Source organism: Protomyctophum parallelum (assembly GCF_964188405.1).
Source record: "Protomyctophum parallelum genome assembly, chromosome: 4".
Taxonomy (NCBI): domain Eukaryota; kingdom Metazoa; phylum Chordata; class Actinopteri; order Myctophiformes; family Myctophidae; genus Protomyctophum; species Protomyctophum parallelum.
The window spans coordinates 3127854-3147193 of NC_139700.1; the positions used below are offsets into that span (position 1 = coordinate 3127854).

General features: G+C 45.7%; 1 protein-coding gene across 1 annotated transcript in view; it reads left to right on the plus strand.

The window, feature by feature from the left end:
* Positions 1–446: 446 nt before the first annotated feature.
* Positions 447–19340, plus strand: part of znf423 (zinc finger protein 423) — a 129544-nt gene continuing 110650 nt past the window's right edge. The window contains exons 1-2 of the mRNA XM_083763184.1: positions 447–650; positions 3394–3483. The gene's annotated coding sequence lies outside the window, so the exon portion shown is untranslated. The remainder of the gene's footprint in view (positions 651–3393; positions 3484–19340) is intronic.

The following is a 19340-nucleotide window of genomic DNA, read 5'->3' on the forward strand; positions in this document are numbered from 1 at the left end:
TTACTTACTTACCCCCCAGGTAAACAATTGTTTTTTAAATTAATTACAAACGAATGGTTCGGATGTTCGCTCGAAAATTCCTGCTGAAGTTCGAGTCCTAAAAACAGGGCTATGGTACAGCCTTAACACACACACACACACACACACACACACACACACACGCACGCACACACATAAAACCTTTCCACGTTCAGCGTATAGCAATTATCTCTTCTTCTTGATGAAGAATGATTGCGAATCATTACTATGAAAACCCGCGTTTCCCGTCACACGCCACATCACTCCTCATGACACACTCCATATATGGCGGTCTCCATATGTCGATCTGACCATAAATCTGCCACTCTCGTGCTTCTCAACTGTGCTGTATTAACCCCTGCAAGACCCGGATATATTTCTACTTTGGAGATCAATCAATCAATCAATGTATCAATCAATCTAGGGGCACTAACGGCAGAGCCCCAGCCAGGGACGGGCTGCCACGCCGGGGGAAGCCCAGGGAGAGAAGGGCCGTGTCTGGGCTGCGGTGTCCGGAGTGCGGGGTGAAGTTTGAGAGCGTGGAGGACCTGGAGGGCCACGTGCAGACGGACCACCCAGAGATCAGCCCCGAGGGCAGCAAGATTAAGGCCGAGGCCTCGCCTGCACCCAAGGTGAGGAGGAGGGAGACCCCTTTTGGTGTTTTAACTAAGCATCACGCTATATGCTTTAGCTATTGAAAAACAGCAGATCTACAAGCTCATATCTATGAGCTTGTAGATCTGCTATTTTTGAAAAATCGAAGAACGAATGACAATATAGAAACGTAGCTTTTTTTCAGAGAACTGTCGGGATGTAGAAGACATTTTTAGAATGGACAAAATGGTTTAAGGCAGTGGTTCCCAAACTTGTTCATGTCAAGGACCCCCACATTGACACTAATGAGCCTGCGGATTTGAAGAGATATGCCAGGGAGCACCCCCCCCCCCCCCCCCCCCCCAGCTTTACAGCTCTAGAAGGTGATTCTCAACCCGTTTAATTTCAAGGACCCACTAGTTTTGACATGCATTATTAGTCTACGGACTCCCCATTTAATGGCATTTCTATCTCTGGGACCCCCAATTTGTATTGTAAAAATCAAAGTTAATTTAAACTCTGAGAGTGTACACATTTTGTACACTCTCATCAGAGTTACAGACCCAGAAGGGCCCATTTGGTTCCAAGCTATCATTTAGCTTGGGGGGACCCCCTGGAACTCCCTCAAGGACCCCTGGAGGTCCCCAGACCCCACTTTGGGGGGAACCACTGACTTAACCTATTCTGAACGGGAACCCATTTTGGTGTCAGCATCATGTCATGCTTTAGCTATTTAAAAATAGCAGATCTACAAGCTCATATCGCGCCACCGAGTGGCGCGATACGAGCTTGTAGGTCTGCTATTTTTTGAAAAATCGAAGAAAGACTGACATTTTTTAGAATCTGATCTCAGGTCAGAATGGGTCAATCAGACCAGTGTGTGTCCGGCGGAAACCTCGTATGAATCTGATCTCAGGTCAGAATGGGTTAAGGCCTAGTCATACGCTTCAGTTTGAGGTGGTGAGGTGACCACCGCGGTGGTAAGCGCTTCAGTGGTCACCATATCACCTCGAACTGGAGTATGAATAGGATACGCCGAAAGAAATAATGTAGAATAGAATAAAGGAATGCTTGCAGTGGTGGAAAAAGTATACTCAAATTCCTTACTTTGGTAAAAGTATCAATACGGCAATGCAGAATACTTTTCAAAGCATTTTGATTTACATTTTGAAAACCTGAAAGAGGATATTCTGCATAGTGATTACTTTTTCTTGTGAATTTGAATTCCGCATTGCTGTATTTTGATACTTTGACTAACGTGAGTGATTTGGGTACTTGTTCTATCACACTGTCTAACCACACAAGAACCTGTGTGTGTGTGTGTGTGTGTGTGTGTGCACGTGCAGTCTAGCAGGCTGAAGACGGAGAGCTAGCTATGTGCCGTGAATGGGATAAGAGGAGCCTGGCCAGCCCTTTCTTTTTCTGTCCTCTCTACTTTTATCTCTCTGTCTCTCTCTCTGTCTCTGTCTCTGTCTCTGTCTCTGTCTCTCTCTCTGTCTCTGTCTCTGTCTCTGTCTCTGTCTCTGTCTCTGTCTCTGTCTCTGTCTCTGTGTCTGTCCTCTGTCTCTGTCTCTCTCTGTCTCTGTCTCTGTCTCTGTCTCTGTCTCTGTCTGTGTCTCTGTCTCTGTCTCTGTCTCTGTCTCTGTCTCTGTCTCTGTCTCTGTCTCTGTCTCTGTCTCTGTCTCTGTCTCTGTCTCTGTCTCTGTCTCTGTCTCTCTCTGTCTCTGTCTCTGTCTCTGTCTCTGTCTCTGTCTCTGTCTGTCTCTGTCTCTGCTCTGTCTCTCTGTCTCTGTCTCTGTCTCTGTCTCTGTCTCTGTTTATTTTATTAGGAATTATTAGGAACCCACTTGTTTCTCAATAAAAAAAAGAATTATAAATAACAAATTAGATATTTGTATTATTATTATTATTATTATTTCTTGGAGAGCGACCCACAGGGAGTTATGTGTAAGGGTTGTTGGCTGTCACCTCTTCAGCAGACAGATGTAGAGAGAGCATTCCTGCTTCAGCAGACAGATTTAGAGAGAGCATTCTGTCACCTCTTCAGCAGACAGATGTAGAGAGAGCATTCCTGCTTCTCTTCAGCAGACAGATGTAGAGAGAGCATTCCTGCTTCAGCAGACAGATGTAGAAGAGAGCATTCCTGCTTCAGCAGACAGATGTAGAGAGAGCATTCCTGCTTCAGCAGACAGATGTAGAGAGAGCATTCCTGCTTCTCTTCAGCAGACAGATGTAGAGAGAGCATTCCTGCTTCAGCAGACAGATGTAGAGAGAGCATTCCTGCTTCAGCAGACAGATGTAGAGAGAGCATTCCTGCTTCAGCAGACAGATGTAGAGAGAGCATTCCTGCTTCTCTTCAGCAGACAGATGTAGAGAGAGCATTCCTGCTTCAGCAGACAGATGTAGAGAGAGCATTCCTGCTTCTCTTCAGCAGACAGATGTAGAGAGAGCATTCCTGCTTCTCTTCAGCAGGACAGATGTAGAGAGAGCATTCCTGCTTCGTAGCCAGCAGGAACGTGTGGAATGTAAACGGGAGCGCGTGGTTTCTCCTGCATGGACGGCCTGGACGCACACAATGTGGGAGTGACATCATGGAGAATTGCGAAACGGCTTTTGATTCTGGTACATTGTATCGAACGTCCTTTTCGGCATATATGCCTATACGTAGGCATGAGTATTGTAAGTATTCTGTCTAACACTGACGCTTGTGTGTGTGTGTGTGTGGTGTGTGTGTGTGTGTGTGTGTGTGTGTGTGTGTGTGTGTGTGTGTCCGTCCTACAGAAGAAGACCTACCAGTGTATTAAATGCCAAATGACATTCGAGACGGAAAGAGAAATCCAGATCCACGTCGCCAATCACATGATCGGGTGAGTCAGCCTCACAGCGTCCACTAACTGTGTGTGTGTGTGTGTGTGTGTGTGTGTGTGTGTGTGTGTGTGTGTGTGTGTGTGTGTGTGTGTGTGTGTGTGTGTGTGTAATGTGTGCGTGCGTGCGTGCGTGTCTTGGTTGTAAAGCACACATTCGGTTTCTCTACAGTTTTTCTCCTGCTGTCAATTCTTCCTCACACACACACACACACACACACACACACACACACACACACACACACAGTAACACACCACGCAGGTGTGAGATAGAGAAGGTGACGAAGATCTTTTTCTGATATACGTATTGTATACTGTGTGTGCGTGCGTGCGTGCGTGTGTGCGTGCGTAAGTGCGCGTGCATGTGTGCACTCGTGTGTGTGTGTTGGCCTGGCCAGCTGTTGTACCATTTACCATTTACTTTGCTGCACCTCCGAGAGCACATAAAAATAGTCTCAGAATGGCTTTGTTTAAGAGCACACACACACACACACACACACACACACACACAGTCTTCAAATTGTTAAAGAATTAGCATACAAGTTGATCTTCAGTAAAGTTCATCTTTACTATGTTTATCAGCAATCTGGGAACTCATCTGCCAAAATAAAATAGAGGAAAGAACGGCGCCCCTCTGCTGTGTGTTTTCTTTTAATTTGCCTCTTGGGGCAGTCCATCCATCCATCCATCCCTCTTCAACCGCTTATCCGTAGTCGGGTCGCGGGAGGCAACAGCTCCACCAGAGAGCTCCAGAGGGAAGGCGGTGGCTCATAGAATGTGGATACCACGACGATTGGTCCACCCGCATATCAGCCCTCCTCTTCCTGTGGGGCGCCCTATGTTGTCATTCCTACTAACAACAACGGTTACACGTTCTGATGCCCCAGCTGACAGATTCAGTGGCGCAGCTTGAATCTGCTCTTGAGAGGTTAGTTCATCAGTGAGCCATGGAACATAAACCGTAACCATTTGGCGAAGCCAAGCGGATGTCCAGGCATGTGACATTGCGGCATGGAGGATAATTCGACGACTTTGACTCGACCCGTCCCTATTTTAGGGAGGTTTGAACATCAAAGAATACATGATATATCTGAAGTTTAAAATACTATTGTCATAATTCCATTATAGTTTATATTTAGTTTGGTGCCTAAATCAGAGTGTTTCCATGTCAGGTCCATTCTGTCTTACAAGGCTTTACAGGAAACAGGCTGACCCCAAATGTAAAGGTGTCACCGTAGAGTAGTGTGCGTTTTTTTGTCCCAACACGCTCAATTAGTTTTGCAGTGAATGGCCACATAAGTGTGTGTGTGTGTGGTGTGTGTGTGTGTGTGTGTGTGTGTGTGTGTGTGTGTGTGTGTGTTGTGTGTGTGTGTGTGTGTGTGTGTGTGTGTGTGTGTGTGCGCGGTTTAGGGTGTTTAGCTAAAAACTTCCTCTGTAGTTTTGGAGAGTCTGTGTTCTTTTGCGAGCTTCCCTCGCGACTGTTTTTATTCCGCTCGTGCTAATTTGCTGCCTTAGCAACCTTGTCGTCATGGAGATTAACGAGGCAGACCTGCACGGGGCGTTCTGGGGAACGAGCGCCTGTCGCTGCGGCGATTTCTCCCCCCTCGCCTACCCCCCCCCCCCTCCAGCCCCCTCACCAGACCTGACAGGGTGAATCCCAGAGTCACTGATGTACCGTGGGCTGCTGCTTTGTGTATGTGGTGTGTGTGTGCGTTGCTCTGAGTTTTCTAGTAATGTCTGGAGACACAGGAGAGAGAGAGTTGAAACACAAGTACAGCTGGAGTAAGTTTTACTCCACTCCCCCGTGGCGCAATACTTACGCACGCACGCACGCACGCACACAACACACACACACACACACGCACACACACACACACACCACACACACACACACACACACACACACACACACACACACACACACACAGACAGAGTATGGGACACAAAGACTACTTTCTACTTTGTTTTGCCTACTGTTTCTCTTTTCATTCCTGTCTGTCTCTTCCATTTTCCTAACCCTCCCTTTTATTTGGACTATTTATAGTTCCCATTGTTCATTCTCATCTCTCTCTCTCTCTCTCTCCTCTCTCTCTCTCTCTCCTCTCCTCTCTCTCTCTCCTCCCCTATGGTCTTATCCCACCTCTCTATGGCTCTCTGATTCCTTCCATGTTGTCCATCCTGAGAGCTTTGCCATATATTGTACTCACTGTTCATCGTCTTCTGATAGATAATGGCGGGCTTATCGGGCTTATAGCATACATCAGGAGAAGACCACATATCGTCATATCTCTCTCTCTCTCTCTCTCTCTCTCTCTCTCCCCCTCTCTGCGTGACTGAGGAGGCGATTTTCAGTTAATTAACGTGCTAATCGTGTGAAAAGCAAGCAGAGATTAATTATGAAATTGAGGCAGATTACTTTTAAGCATTTGCCCAGTTCTTCATTACATTTAATCCATGAAAATCACACAGCTTTTTTGGCTTTCATTTTGTATTAATTCTATACATGATGCAGCAGTGTGTACTGCAATAGGACACTTGGCCCGTCGCTTAACGCTTATGCAGCCGTTTGGGGTCACGAGTGGTCACCAAAAAACCCTGGGGAGACTTTTGATTGGCTCAGAGAGCGGAGAGGACGGCGCTTCCCGCTGGCCAATGAGAAGCTGTAATGTGATTGTGGCCATAGACGCTGCACCCCCGCAGCCCGGCTAATTACCCTGTCGGAGGTGACGAGAGACATTTGAAGGCACTTTAAAAAATGCATATTCACTCGTTTTGACTATAGGACAAAAACAAAATATGACTAAATGTTCTTTATTGCGACCTGAAGGTCGCAGTTAAACTATGAAACCTTCGCGTTTTTTGTTAGAACGTCTATCTCACTCAATCCGTCACTCACAATCAACCATATACGGAAATGTCCCCATATATGGCCACGCATTGTGATATCACGTCTAGTCACGTCTTTCAAGACACGCTATATACATGGCCATGAACCCTGATTGTCACGCCCATCTTTAAGCCTTGTTGACTAGATTTGACGAAGACATATTGAAGCTCTTGCTCCTGAAATGATCGATTATTTATATGGAGAGATCCCGTCATTCATTTAACATGCATCTCAATGGGTGACGAGCACAGCTAGCCAGACGTTGGTCTGGCAGCGTGTATAGTGGGTGGGCCGAGGCGAAGGGTCCATTGGCCTTGGTCCTAAGACTAAGCCTCCAAGTTCATTAAAACCCATTCTGACCGGGCACCCATTTTGGTGTTGACATCATGTTATGCTCTAGCTATTGAAAAATAGCAGATCTACAAGCTCATATCGCGCCACCGAGTGGCGCGATACGAGCTTGTAGGTCTGCTATTTTTTGAAAAATCGAAGAACGACATTTTTTAGAATCTGATCTCAGGTCAGAATGGGGTTAATCAGACCAGTGTGTGTGTCCCAGTGGAAACCTCGTATGAATCTGATCTCAGGTCAGAATGGGTTGAAACCCTGGGTTGTCGGTGACCTCACAGGGAGTGACGGAGAGACACTCCTGTAGATGTAATAATAGTCGATGAAAGATTTGGAAGGATAAGATGACAAAAGAAAAGAATGAGGAGAAAAAGTGTTATTGTTTGAGGTGAAAAAAGTATAGTGCTTCTGGAATCCATTGATATTTGATTCATGTCTTTGAATGTTGGTCGTGTGTGTGTGTGTGTGTGTGTGTGTGTGTGTGTGTGTGTGTGTGCGTGTGTGTGCTTGTGTGCGTGCGTGTGTGCGTGTGTGCGTGCGTGCACACACGCATGCACACACACATACACACACAAGCTCAAAACACATCCAGTATTCATTGGTTTCACTTTCTCCCCTTTATGATCGAATCCCTACAGGGAGCCTCTATACACACACACACACACACACACACACACACACACACACACACACACACACACACACACACACACACACAGAGACAAACATGTACGTCGTCCATACGTGTTTATTGTCTGATCTTCAAGATGCGTGAAATGTGTGCTTGAAATGTGACTGTTTCTGTGGCAACCCCGCGTGTACGTGCGTGCGTAATCAGAGGGTGAAGTTTCCGACATTGCTGAGTGTGCGCGCGCGCGCGGGGGGGGGGGGGGGGTGGGGGTCGGGGCACTGTGTGTGGGGGACAGGGAGGAGGGGTGACATGGGGGGCGAGGGGGAGGAGAGAGAGAGAGGTGGGGGGAGGGGTGAACCAAACTATTTCATGTCAAGGACCCCAGCAGTTATATGTACATGTCATTGGCCGCCGACTGTGTGGAGGAGGAGAAGGGGATAAAGAAGGTATTGCCCTGTGTAGCCTTAGGTGGAGGAGAAGGTAGCCTTTTTGTATCCCATTCTGACCTGAGATCAGATTCATACGAGGTTTCCACCGGACACACACTGGGTCTGATGAGCCCATTCTGACCTGAGTTCTTCGATTTTTCAAAAAATAGCAGACCTACAAGCTCGTATCGCGCCACTCGGTGGCGCGATATGAGCTTGTAGATCTGCTATTTTTCAATAGCTAAAGCATAACATGATGCCGACACCAAAATGGGTGCCCGGTCAGAATGGGTTATTGTAATTTGTAGTAGTAAATAGTAGTAGTAGTGGTAGTTCAGGTTCAGGTTCAGGTTGAGGTTTATCTGTCATGTGTATATAGATACAGAGTGTATACAATGAAAATTATTTTGCTCAGAGCACTCTCAGTCTTACATACACAGGACATAAACAAACATCAAGATGCAAGAAAAAGACAAGAAAACTGAAAAAAGTGAAGTGACAAAACAGTGCAATTACAGTTCAAGGTCAGCTGTTCAGCAGCCTGACTGCCTGGGGGGTAGAAACTGTTACTGAGACGGGTGGTACGAGATTTGATGCTCTGGTAGCGTTTTTTAGGAAGGGAGTAGTTTGAACAGGGTATTTGCGGGTTAGGTTTAGTAGTAGAAGAAGGTTAGGTAGATTAGAAGGTTAGGTAGGTTTAGAAGGGTTAGGTAGTAGTAGTAGAAGTGATATTGCATTGCATCGCAGCCTTCCAATAAGCCTTGTCAATTATCCCATTCTGACCGGGCACCCATTTTGGTGTTAGCATCATGTTATGCTTTAGCTATTGAAAAATAGCAGATCTACAAGCTCATATCGCGCCACCGAGTGGCGCGATACGAGCTTGCAGGTCTGCTATTTTTGAAAAATCGAAGAGCGACTGACATTTTTAGAATCTGATCTCAGGTCAGAATGGGTTCATCAGACCCAGTGTGTGTCCGGCGGAAACCTCGTATGAATCTGATCTCAGGTCAGAATTAAGGGTTATTCAGCCTCATCCTGTACGTCCACTTACCTAGTTGGCAGCAGCTAATAATCACTGCAGGTACTCCACCTGCTGTCATGATGTCACATTGACCTGTCATGTCACATTGACACTGTGTTGTTGGTAGTAATTGTCCCCACTTCCCAGTGGGTGCACTCACTGTACTAGCACAGCGAGAGTTGTGATTGCGTCATTGTAGTATAGCCTATTATGCTGCCTTCCAGTTATACCTTAAAGTAAAAGAAATGTCTATTCAAGCTGCTTTTGTGTATTTTTCTACTTGGCTGTGTATTCTGTTCATGCTTTGAAGTCCGATAATACACACTGACAAATAATAATGATTAGTTGTCATTAACGGGGCCTCCCGATCCTTAAGGCCGCCCTTGCACGCACGCACGCACGCGCGCATACACACACACACACACACACACACACACACACACACACACACACACACACACACACACACACACACACACACACACACACACACACACACACACTAAATCCTGTGTCTCCTTACAAACCACGTCTGTGTATATCGTTGCTGAGCCACATGTAAACATTCATGTAACAATGTATGGAAGGGAACGGATCCTCTGATGTTGGTGGAGCTTTATAGTACTGGACTGGAGCCAATTGTTCATTTCATGTAAAGGCCTATGCAAATGATCACTTTATTTAGTTCTTTCTTTCTCTCTCTCTCTCTCTCTCTCTCTCTCTGTCTCTCTCTCTGCGTAAGCTCCACACTATTCAATTCAATTCAAACAGGCCTTATTGCTGGGCCATGGCTCAGCGGTCCAGGCACCGTGGCTGGTAATCCAGTCTGGCTAGTGTGCCGCGGGTTCGACTCCTGATCCCGACGGCCTTTAACCCATTCTGACCTGAGATCAGATTCTATAAACGTCTTCTACATCCTGACAGTTTTCTGATAAAGCTATGTTTCTATGTCAGTCGTTCTTTGATTTTTCAAAAATAGCAGACCTACAAGCTTGTATCGCGCCACTCGGTGGCGCGATACGAGCTTGTAGATCTGCTATTTTTAAATAGCTAAAGCACGACATGATGTTAAGACCAAAATGGGTTCCCGTTAAGAATGGTTAATGCATGTCTTCCCCCCATCTCTCTCCCCATTTCCTGTCTGTCCCTCCATAAAGAAATATAAAATAATGGTGAAAGCCAAAAAAAAACAAAAAAAAAACAGGCCATATATTGGCATGAGAAAACATACATTTACATGCAAGTGTCAAACAGTTGAATATGGGGACAGTATACAGTATAGTTGGAGGGGGTACAGCATTGTGTAAACAGAGCTGTTATGCAAACTGAGATGTTATACACATGCAGGTAGAAAGCTATTTTTTTAAACAAATAGCAGCAATCTTTTGCAGTCACTTTGGGACAAATAGCAGACAATTTAAATACTATACAGATTTCAGACGGGTTTAACGGTAAGCAGCTCTGTTTCCATGTGCAGTAGTCAGATTTCAGACGGGTTTAACTGTAGCAGCTCTGTTTCCATGTGCAGTAGTCAGATTTCAGACGGGTTTAACGGTAGCAGCTCTGTTTCCATGTGCAGTAGTCAGATTTCAGACAGGTTTAACGGTAGCAGCTCTGTTTCCATGTGCAGTAGTCAGATTTCAGACGGGTTTAACTGTAGCAGCTCTGTTTCCATGTGCAGTAGTCAGATTTCAGACGGGTTTAACGGTAGCAGCTCTGTTTCCATGTGCAGTAGTCAGATTTCAGACGGGTTTAACTGTAGCAGCTCTGTTTCCATGTGCAGTAGTCAGATTTCAGACGGGTTTAACGGTAAGCAGCTCTGTTTCCATGTGCAGTAGTCAGATTTCAGACGGGTTTAACTGTAGCAGCTCTGTTTCCATGTGCAGTAGTCAGACTTCAGACGGGTTTAACTGTAGCAGCTCTGTTTCCATGTGCAGTAGTCAGATTTCAGACGGGTTTAACTGTAGCAGCTCTGTTTCCATGTGCAGTAGTCCACACCGTCACATCTACAGGGGGTCTTCTGCGAGGTACAGTATATGCAGCTGCACAGCGTAAAACAATAAAGCCAGCAAAACATGGCTCTGTGTGGTCCTCAGAGAGACACACACACACACACACACACACACACACACACACACACACACACACACACACGCGCGCGCTGCAGACAAGGGAACGATAATTACACGAAGATGTACAGACGAGGCGTGTAAATAGTCATACAGTAATTAGTAAGGAGTGACCCTGAAACACGGCTTCTGTTAATGTGCAGGTTGATGCATTCCTCTAACCTACATGTCTGTTATGGTGGATGTGTGGGTTTATTATTCACCGCGCGCGCGCGCGTGCGTGCGTGTGCGCGTGCGTGCGTGCGTGCGTGCGTGCGTGCAGGTGCACTTAGGACCAGACTGAGAAGGGACACGGCAGAGGAGCTTATTCATCTCAATTCTCCACACACACACACACACACACACACACACACACACACACACACACACACACACACACACACACACCAGTGTAAGGTACTTGCGGCCCATGAATGCATGTTCTGAGGATGTTCCATGCAGACTCTAATGCCTTGCTAATCACCTCGGTCTAGATCTCACAGCGTGAGCCCTCACATCTCAATCACACACACAGTCACACACACACACACACACACACACACACACACACACACACACACGTGTGCACACATACAGACGCGCACACGCAGCATGTTATCTCCCCTCTCCATCAGCTCCAATCAGAGACCAGGCTCCAATTAGCATACTGGATTTAACCTCCCTTTCGTCTGACTCTACACACTACAACCTTCTCTCTCTCTCTCTCTCTCTCTCTCTCTCTCTCTCTCTCTCTCTCTCTCCCTCTCTTTCTCTCCCCCTCTCTCTCTCTCTAAAAAAAGTGGTGCAAAAACGTGGATAAATACATTCAAGACAAAATGTATGTACAATTGAAAGTGAGAATATCAAATGAATCCATTTCTATGTATACCGAGGTCAGGTTGCAGTGCAGGGATACACACACCACGGTCAGTAGTCCTTAAGGTGGTTGTGTTCCATTTGATATCCTTCTACTGTACATATGTTCTATCACAGCAGCTCAATAATCTTGCTGCTGTGTTTGCACATTGTTGTTGTTAGTTGTTGTCTAGTAACTGTAACACTTTACGTATTATTCTACTGGAGTAAGACAAAGTTTGCCGCACTACTTGTCCCACAGTTTTGACTGTACGCACTTGAGCCATATCTCAAATTGACCGGAAAAATCGGAATCGTGTGCTTGTGTTTTGCTAAGAGAAATGTTGTATAGTTTAATTGATATGAATTTATTAGTGAATTAAAATTTCCCATTGACATGAATGGGAAAATACAAAAATTCACACTCAAGTATTTTTTCCTCGGAGTCTGTAATCACTATAGTTACAAAACTTGGAGGAAAAATTTATAATTATTTAACCTATACGTTTATAATTTTATCGGTCGGCCTCATGGTGGCGCTATAACTTTACGTTTTGGCTTATAACTCTTGAACTGTAGGTCGTAAAATCAAAATTATTTTTTCCCTGGATTCCTTGGGCCACGCCCATTTCCGCCATGATATATTTTCGGCCATTTTGAATTTTGTCCAAAACACACTTTTTGCTTTTCGCAAAATGTATTTTCTCCAAATCTCACAAAGATCTGTACACGTGATCTCTGGACCTTTCGATGAAAACTCGAATGGCGGAACTTCGATAGTGCGTATCGTTCGGCCACAATCGTCGTCCGAAGTTAGTGGGAGGGGCCCATTTTACATAAAATGCCGCAAATCACGAACGGAATGTCCAATCCATCCCAAATTTGAATCAGATGTCCGGGGTGGTTCAATCAACCAGGTTCTAAAAGCAAATCCATTTTCATCCATAGGGGGCACCGCAAATGCGAGAAATGTAACCGTTTGTCGCAAAAACATGAATTTTGGGGGTTAAATCCCCTCCAAATTACTTACGCATGATCACAGGGGTGACGCGACATTGTAATTGGCTGTCAATATTAGTGGGAGGGGCATATGTAAGCCACTGCGGCAACCACACTCCACACAACCACACATTTAAATTGCGAAATTTTCTAGTTTATTTTGTTGTTGTCATTACTAGTCATGTTTTCCAACTCTCCGTGGGTGATTGTAATCTGTGGGAAGTATGTGTCTCTGATGTCGTGGTACAGTGGACAGACGGTTAGGAAACGTAGCTCGGTTACCACTTCATTTTGTGCGCAGTGGGTGCATAGTCTTCTCTAAGACAGGTCTTCATACGACAGCCTTTCTCAGACTGTGCTCTCTCTCTCTCCCTCTCTCTCTCTCTCTCTCTCTCTCTCTCTCTCTCTCTCTCTTTCATCCGTGAAATTGTGCACCCACATTCCCACTAGGCCAAGGACGAAATGCCACATGAACAATTTCAACTCAGCCTCAAGGTGGCGCTATAACTGGCCGAAAAGTGTTTTTACCTCTAACTGCATGGATCTGTGGATAACTTTGTATGCCAACTCCCTAGAGGCCAAGGAAAAACCTTTGTCTGGAATTTTTCACATCTGCTCTTTATAGCGCCACCAGGAGGCCGACATATGTAAAACACATTTTCTATTATTACTCCTTCAGATTTTATCCAAATTTCACGCAAATCGGTACACATGATCTCCATAGTCATGTGATCAAGACAGGTTTGTTTGATTTCTCATATTCCATCCTGATTGGCCACGATTGGCTCCTACAGTTTTCAGGAGTAGCCCGCTTTGTACAAATCGCCACAACTCCTCAACGCAGTGTCCGATTGCGATGAAACTGTGCACGCATATTCCCACTAGGCTGAGGAAGAATCCTGGTGGAGACCTGTGCCCAGAAGGGCACTTTTTCTAGTTTCTTCCTCTTTCACAAAGAGTGCTCCCAAAGTGCTCTTTTGCTTCTCTTCTCTTTTCTTCTCCTTCATCACCATGTCTGCCTCCCGTCCGTCCGTCTGTCCCTCCCATCGCCCCCTCGGTCACTCCGCAGCGTGACGGTGTTACAGTGAAAAGTATGACCTGCCCAAATATGGGACCATCTCGTGGACTTCACACAACTTACCCGGAGGTCTTTAACCCGTGCATTTAGGCCTGACGCCGAAATAAACAAAAAGTCTTCTGAAAGAATATATATTCAAAGATTTGTGCCACATTTTCACAGGTTTTTCAAAAATAGCAGACCTACAAGCTCGTAGCTCGCCACTCGGTGGTGGCGCGCTACAAGCTCAATAGCTAAATATGCTTAGTTAAAACACCAAAAACATGGTTCCCGTCCAGAATGGGTTAAATACTCCCAATTTCACCCTAACACCGCCATGATGGCCGAGATTTTGGGTATTGGAATTCGGCTTTATAGGCTGCTGTCTCTCTCTCTCTTTCTCCCTCCTGCAAGCTCACGCTCACCTCTCTCCACCTCTCGTTATTACTATTACTAACCCTGCCCCCCCCCCTCTCTCTGTCTCTCTCTGTCTCTCTCTCTCTCTCTCTCTCTCTCCCTCTCTTCCTCCGTCACGCTCACTCACCTCTCTCCACCTCTCTCGTTCTCACTATCTATTACTAACCCTGCCTTCTCTCCTCCTCCTCCTCCCCTCCCCCCCTCCATCCCCACCCGCCTATCGGATGGCCCCCCCCGTAGAAGAGCCCGCCGCCCGTTGGCAAGGTTTGTCACCACCCTTCTGTCTCCGTAGCTTGCAGTGTGAATGGGCAGTGCCATGTTGCTGTCTTGACTGCCTGGCCCACCCTTTCATCTCTGAATCAAAACAAAACAAAACATAACCCCCGGTTGGTTGATGGATGGATGGATGGATAGATAGATAGATAGATAGATAGATAGATAGATAGATAGATAGATAGATAGATACCGTAGATAGATTAGTAGTTAACTCTGATTGTGTCAAAATAGACCAATAAGGTGTTAAATGAACACACAGGATGTTGTTAGGTAGGTAGGTACAATAGACAGACAGACAGACAGACATTAACCCATTCTGACCTGAGATCAGATTCATACGAGGTTTCCGCCGGACACACACTGGTCTGATGAACCCATTCTGACCTGAGATCAGATTCTAAAAATGTCAGTCGCTCTTCGATTTTTCAAAAATAGCAGACCTACAAGCTCATATCGCGCCACTCGGTGGCGCGATATGAGCTTGTAGATCTGCTATTTTTCAATAGCTAAAGCATAACATGATGCTGACACCAAAATGGGTGCCCGTTCAGAATGAGTTAACGCCTTTAGATTTCAACTATTATGCCACTATTTGTCTGTGTGTAAATATATGGATGTGCTGAAATCGACACATACGTGATCCATGAGAAAACCTTGTGGAAGAAACAAAATAGCAAAAAAATGTAAATAGAATAGAATGGCTATATTTGTTAATCAAGACAAAGGCTGCGTGACCTGTATCAATATAGTACGCTGGCTCGCTGTTTATCCCACAGCGGTGCGAACAAACTTTAACTATATATACGCAAGATAAAGGAGACATTGGAACAACAACAACAACAACAGTCGTACAATTTGACTGTAGAGACAGTTGTATAGGTCTCAGGAGGACGTAGAGAAAGACGGTTGGGTCGTCGGCAAACAACCAGCAGACGTTTCCTTTTTTTTTTTTTTTTTTTACACCAACCCTCCCACAATACCCCTCACCTCACCTTGCTACCTTGTCCACCCAGACCCCCCCCCCCCCTCCTGCTAGCTGCATGCTCCCCCCCCCCCCCCCCCATACACACACACACACACACACACACACCGACACCCACACACATGTGCGCACACATGTGGGATGCCTTGGAGGTATACGGAGTGTGCTCACCTGGATCTAAGTGCTCCCAGTGGACTGTGGTGGCTAATGGCGCGTTCCAGTCCATGCGCTTTACTTACCCGCTGATGTTGATGAACCCTGATGGCGTTCAGCCTGGCCTTTCCCCTTCACACACCGCACGGCACCACGCACAGAGCCACCACCACACCCTGCAGTGCACACACACACACACACACACACACACACACACACACACACACACACACACCGGCTTCCATTGTCTGTTAGTGTGTCTGTTACTTCTGGCTGTTTTCACCAGCATTAGAAGTGAATGGCTCTAGAAATACAACCTTGTCCCCCATGTGGAAGGAGCTCTAGCCAAGGGACTGCATTGGTCGAGCTACAGTAAGTTAAAACATTTAGCAAGAGCCAGAAAACAAAAAAACATATATATTATATATATTATTAATTACATCGTATACAGTATAGCACAAACACTTTATTTTTTCGGCTAGTGGAAATGAGCCGATCTGAACCTTTTTTTTTTTTTTTTTTTTTTCGTATCGACAAACCTTGAGAAATGTTGACAGATCTTCTGTTCCTGGAGCCCCAGCTGGAATGAAATATGTCAGGATAAATTCATAATAACCCATTCTGACCTGAGATCAGATTCATACGAGGTTTCCGCCGGACACACACTGGTCTGATGAACCCATTCTGACCTGAGATCAGATTCTAAAAATGTCAGTCGCTCTTCGATTTTTCAAAAATAGCAGACCTACAAGCTCGTATCGCGCCACTCGGTGGCGCGATATGAGCTTGTAGATCTGCTATTTTTCAATAGCTAAAGCATAACATGATGCTGACACCAAAATGGGTGCCCGGTCAGAATGGGATAAATTTGGGCGTCCTTGGCGTACAAATGTTTGAGAACCATTGCAGTAGAATCGAGTAAACAGAACGAGAAGTGATTCAAGTGAATCAACCCAAAGCCTGAAACCATTTTTTTTAACCAGCTGCTACGCAATGCGGAAGTGCTCATTCTATCTCAATGGAATAGTTCCAGCCATAGGAGCAATGTTTGGAACTATCGCCCATAGGCACCAGCTTTCCGGTGAGATCAAAGCGTGTCACCACTCTCTTACTACATTAATCATTTCTGACGTACAGTATGTGCGCACCGCAAATATGTGCGGGCGGAAACCAACGACTCAGAAGAACACAATAGTTCCGCCTTAGATCATTTTGGTTCCTACATAAACTACTGTGCTGAAACTGACACAGAGGCAGTTATTATAGCGGACCCCCGCAGATAATTACAATGCAGCCATGGTAATTAATTGATTTAATCAATTCTTGTTTTTATTCCAGTCCAGCTATACATTGGTTGGTGAAATCTGGGGTTGGACTGTGAATGCTCTTAGCTTGTTTCTCTACATACTTATCACGTTATCAGCAGCATTCATGTCATGACTTCAGACACACACACACACACACACACACACACACACACACACACACACACACACACACACACACACACACACACACACACACACACACACACACACACAGGCCTGTTTCTTAACTGACAGCCCAGAGCATTCAACCTGCAATCAGCCTTTTAGCCTGCAGTAATGTGTGTGATGTGCATGTCTTCTGGCTAAGGAGCTGTCTCTAGTGTGCATGGAGTGTGTGTGTGTGTGTGTGTGTGTGTGTGTGTGTGTGTGTGTGTGTGTGTGTGTGTGTGTGTGTGTGTGTGTGTGTGTGTGTGTGAGTGTGAGTGTGAGTGTGCACATGGGTGGGCTTATATATGTAGGCATGGTCTTGTGTGGTTACTCTGTGTCACTGAAGACTTAATGAGCTGAAAAGAAGCTTTTAGAGTCAATGGAGGTAGATAATGTGGATGAGGGTTCACTCGTGTGTGTGTGTGTGTGTGTGTGTGTGTGTGTGTGTGTGTACATGTGCGTGCGTGCGTGTACGTAAGCGCATGTGAGTCTTAGCTACAGGCCAGTGTTTCTGTTTGCGGCATTGCTGTTCTGCCCTACTGCGCACCTGAACCTCACAACAAGCCCCCGTCACGGCTAATTGTGTGTGTGTGTGTGTGTGTGTGTGTGTGTGTGTGTGTGTGTGTGTGTGTGTGTGTGTGTGTGTGTGTGTGTGTGTGTGTGTGTGCGTGTGCGTGTGCGTGACTGTGATGCTAAGGTCATTTGTGTAATAATAATTTCCTTATTGACCAGAATTCTACCATTTAATCTGTAAGTGGATTTAAGAGGAGGGGTGAGAGAAAGAAGTTAGGAAGTAGGACACGAAGGAAAGAAAGAAAAGGATACAAGAAAGGAAATTAGGAAGAGAAGGAGAGAGAGAGAGAGACCACCTTGAACACAATTAACAAATGAGTTGAACACATTAACTGTCACGTATTAACAGATTCTGTACATAGGACATCTGAGAACGTCATAAGGACCCCGAAATATTAGTACTAGCGACGTCCCAGCGACGCGGGGCGAGATAAGAATATTCAGAATTTTTCAAAAATATTTTTTTGGCATTTCGCTTTTCGCTTGCCGTATGCTAACGCTCAGTGCAACTATTAGCTTGTCATTGACTCCCATGTTAGCGCGGCGGAAAGAATGACTCGTATCTCCTAATCCAGGGCGCTCTCCGCGGTGATGAATGGATCGATATGCTGGCGCTTCATTTCTGCTCCTCATCCGTCTCTCCCGCAAAATATGAACGTTTTTTGAAGCGTAAAACAATATATTAAGATGATCGGGGATGTGAGGTCCCTTTGTAATTGTAAAGTCAACTTTTTTAGGCAAGTGTTTCCTGTTTCATGGCTTTCAAAGTAAAAGCGATCAGACAACTCTGGCACTCTATAGCCTTTATTTTGAAGGCACTTCCTGTACTAAATGTGTTAATTCATTCATTCTTCCGCCACTGCCAGTGTTTTTCAGCAAAGACCCTTATTTTGAAGGCCCACGTGACCCGCAACGTGAACGGATGTGAACAAAATGCTGTGTGGCGTCACGGTCGATCATATATTCTCGTCACCCAGAATACATTTTGTATAACCACGGCTATTCTCTATAGTTATGGGCTGTTGAATAGAGCTTGTTTTGACAAACAACAAAAAAACACAATCTGGGAAAAGATTCAAAGATAAATGCTCTTTTCCCAAATCTGATAACGTCGAGGCGGACGGCAAAATGTCCACTTCTCGTTCATGTCCGGTTGTATCCGGTTCTAACCAATGCTATGTCTAACCAAAGTATGCCTCCCAGAACCATCCATATGTTGGCGAAGAGCGCAATCTAAACTAAACCACAGAAAGACAGTTTTATATCCTATATATATATATAAATAAAGTGACCATTTGCTGCACCTCACATATATTGGAAACAATACAGGAGGACGGACGGAGGGAGATAGAAGGATGAAGGAACGAACAACAACAAACAAATAAATGAATCAATGAAACAAACAAAAGCCACGCTTGATCACACGGAGCAGTGAGCAGGATGTGGGTTCCCACCGCCATGCTGCGAACACGGGAGCAGATGACGGCAACTCTACCCCCCCCTCCTCCTCCTCCTCCACTCCTTCCTTCCTTCCTTCCTTCCTTCCTTCCTTCCTTCCTTCCTTCCTTCCTTCCTTCCACCCACCCACCCACCCACCCATCCACCCACCCACCCATCCACCCACCCACCCATCCACCCACCCACCCATCCA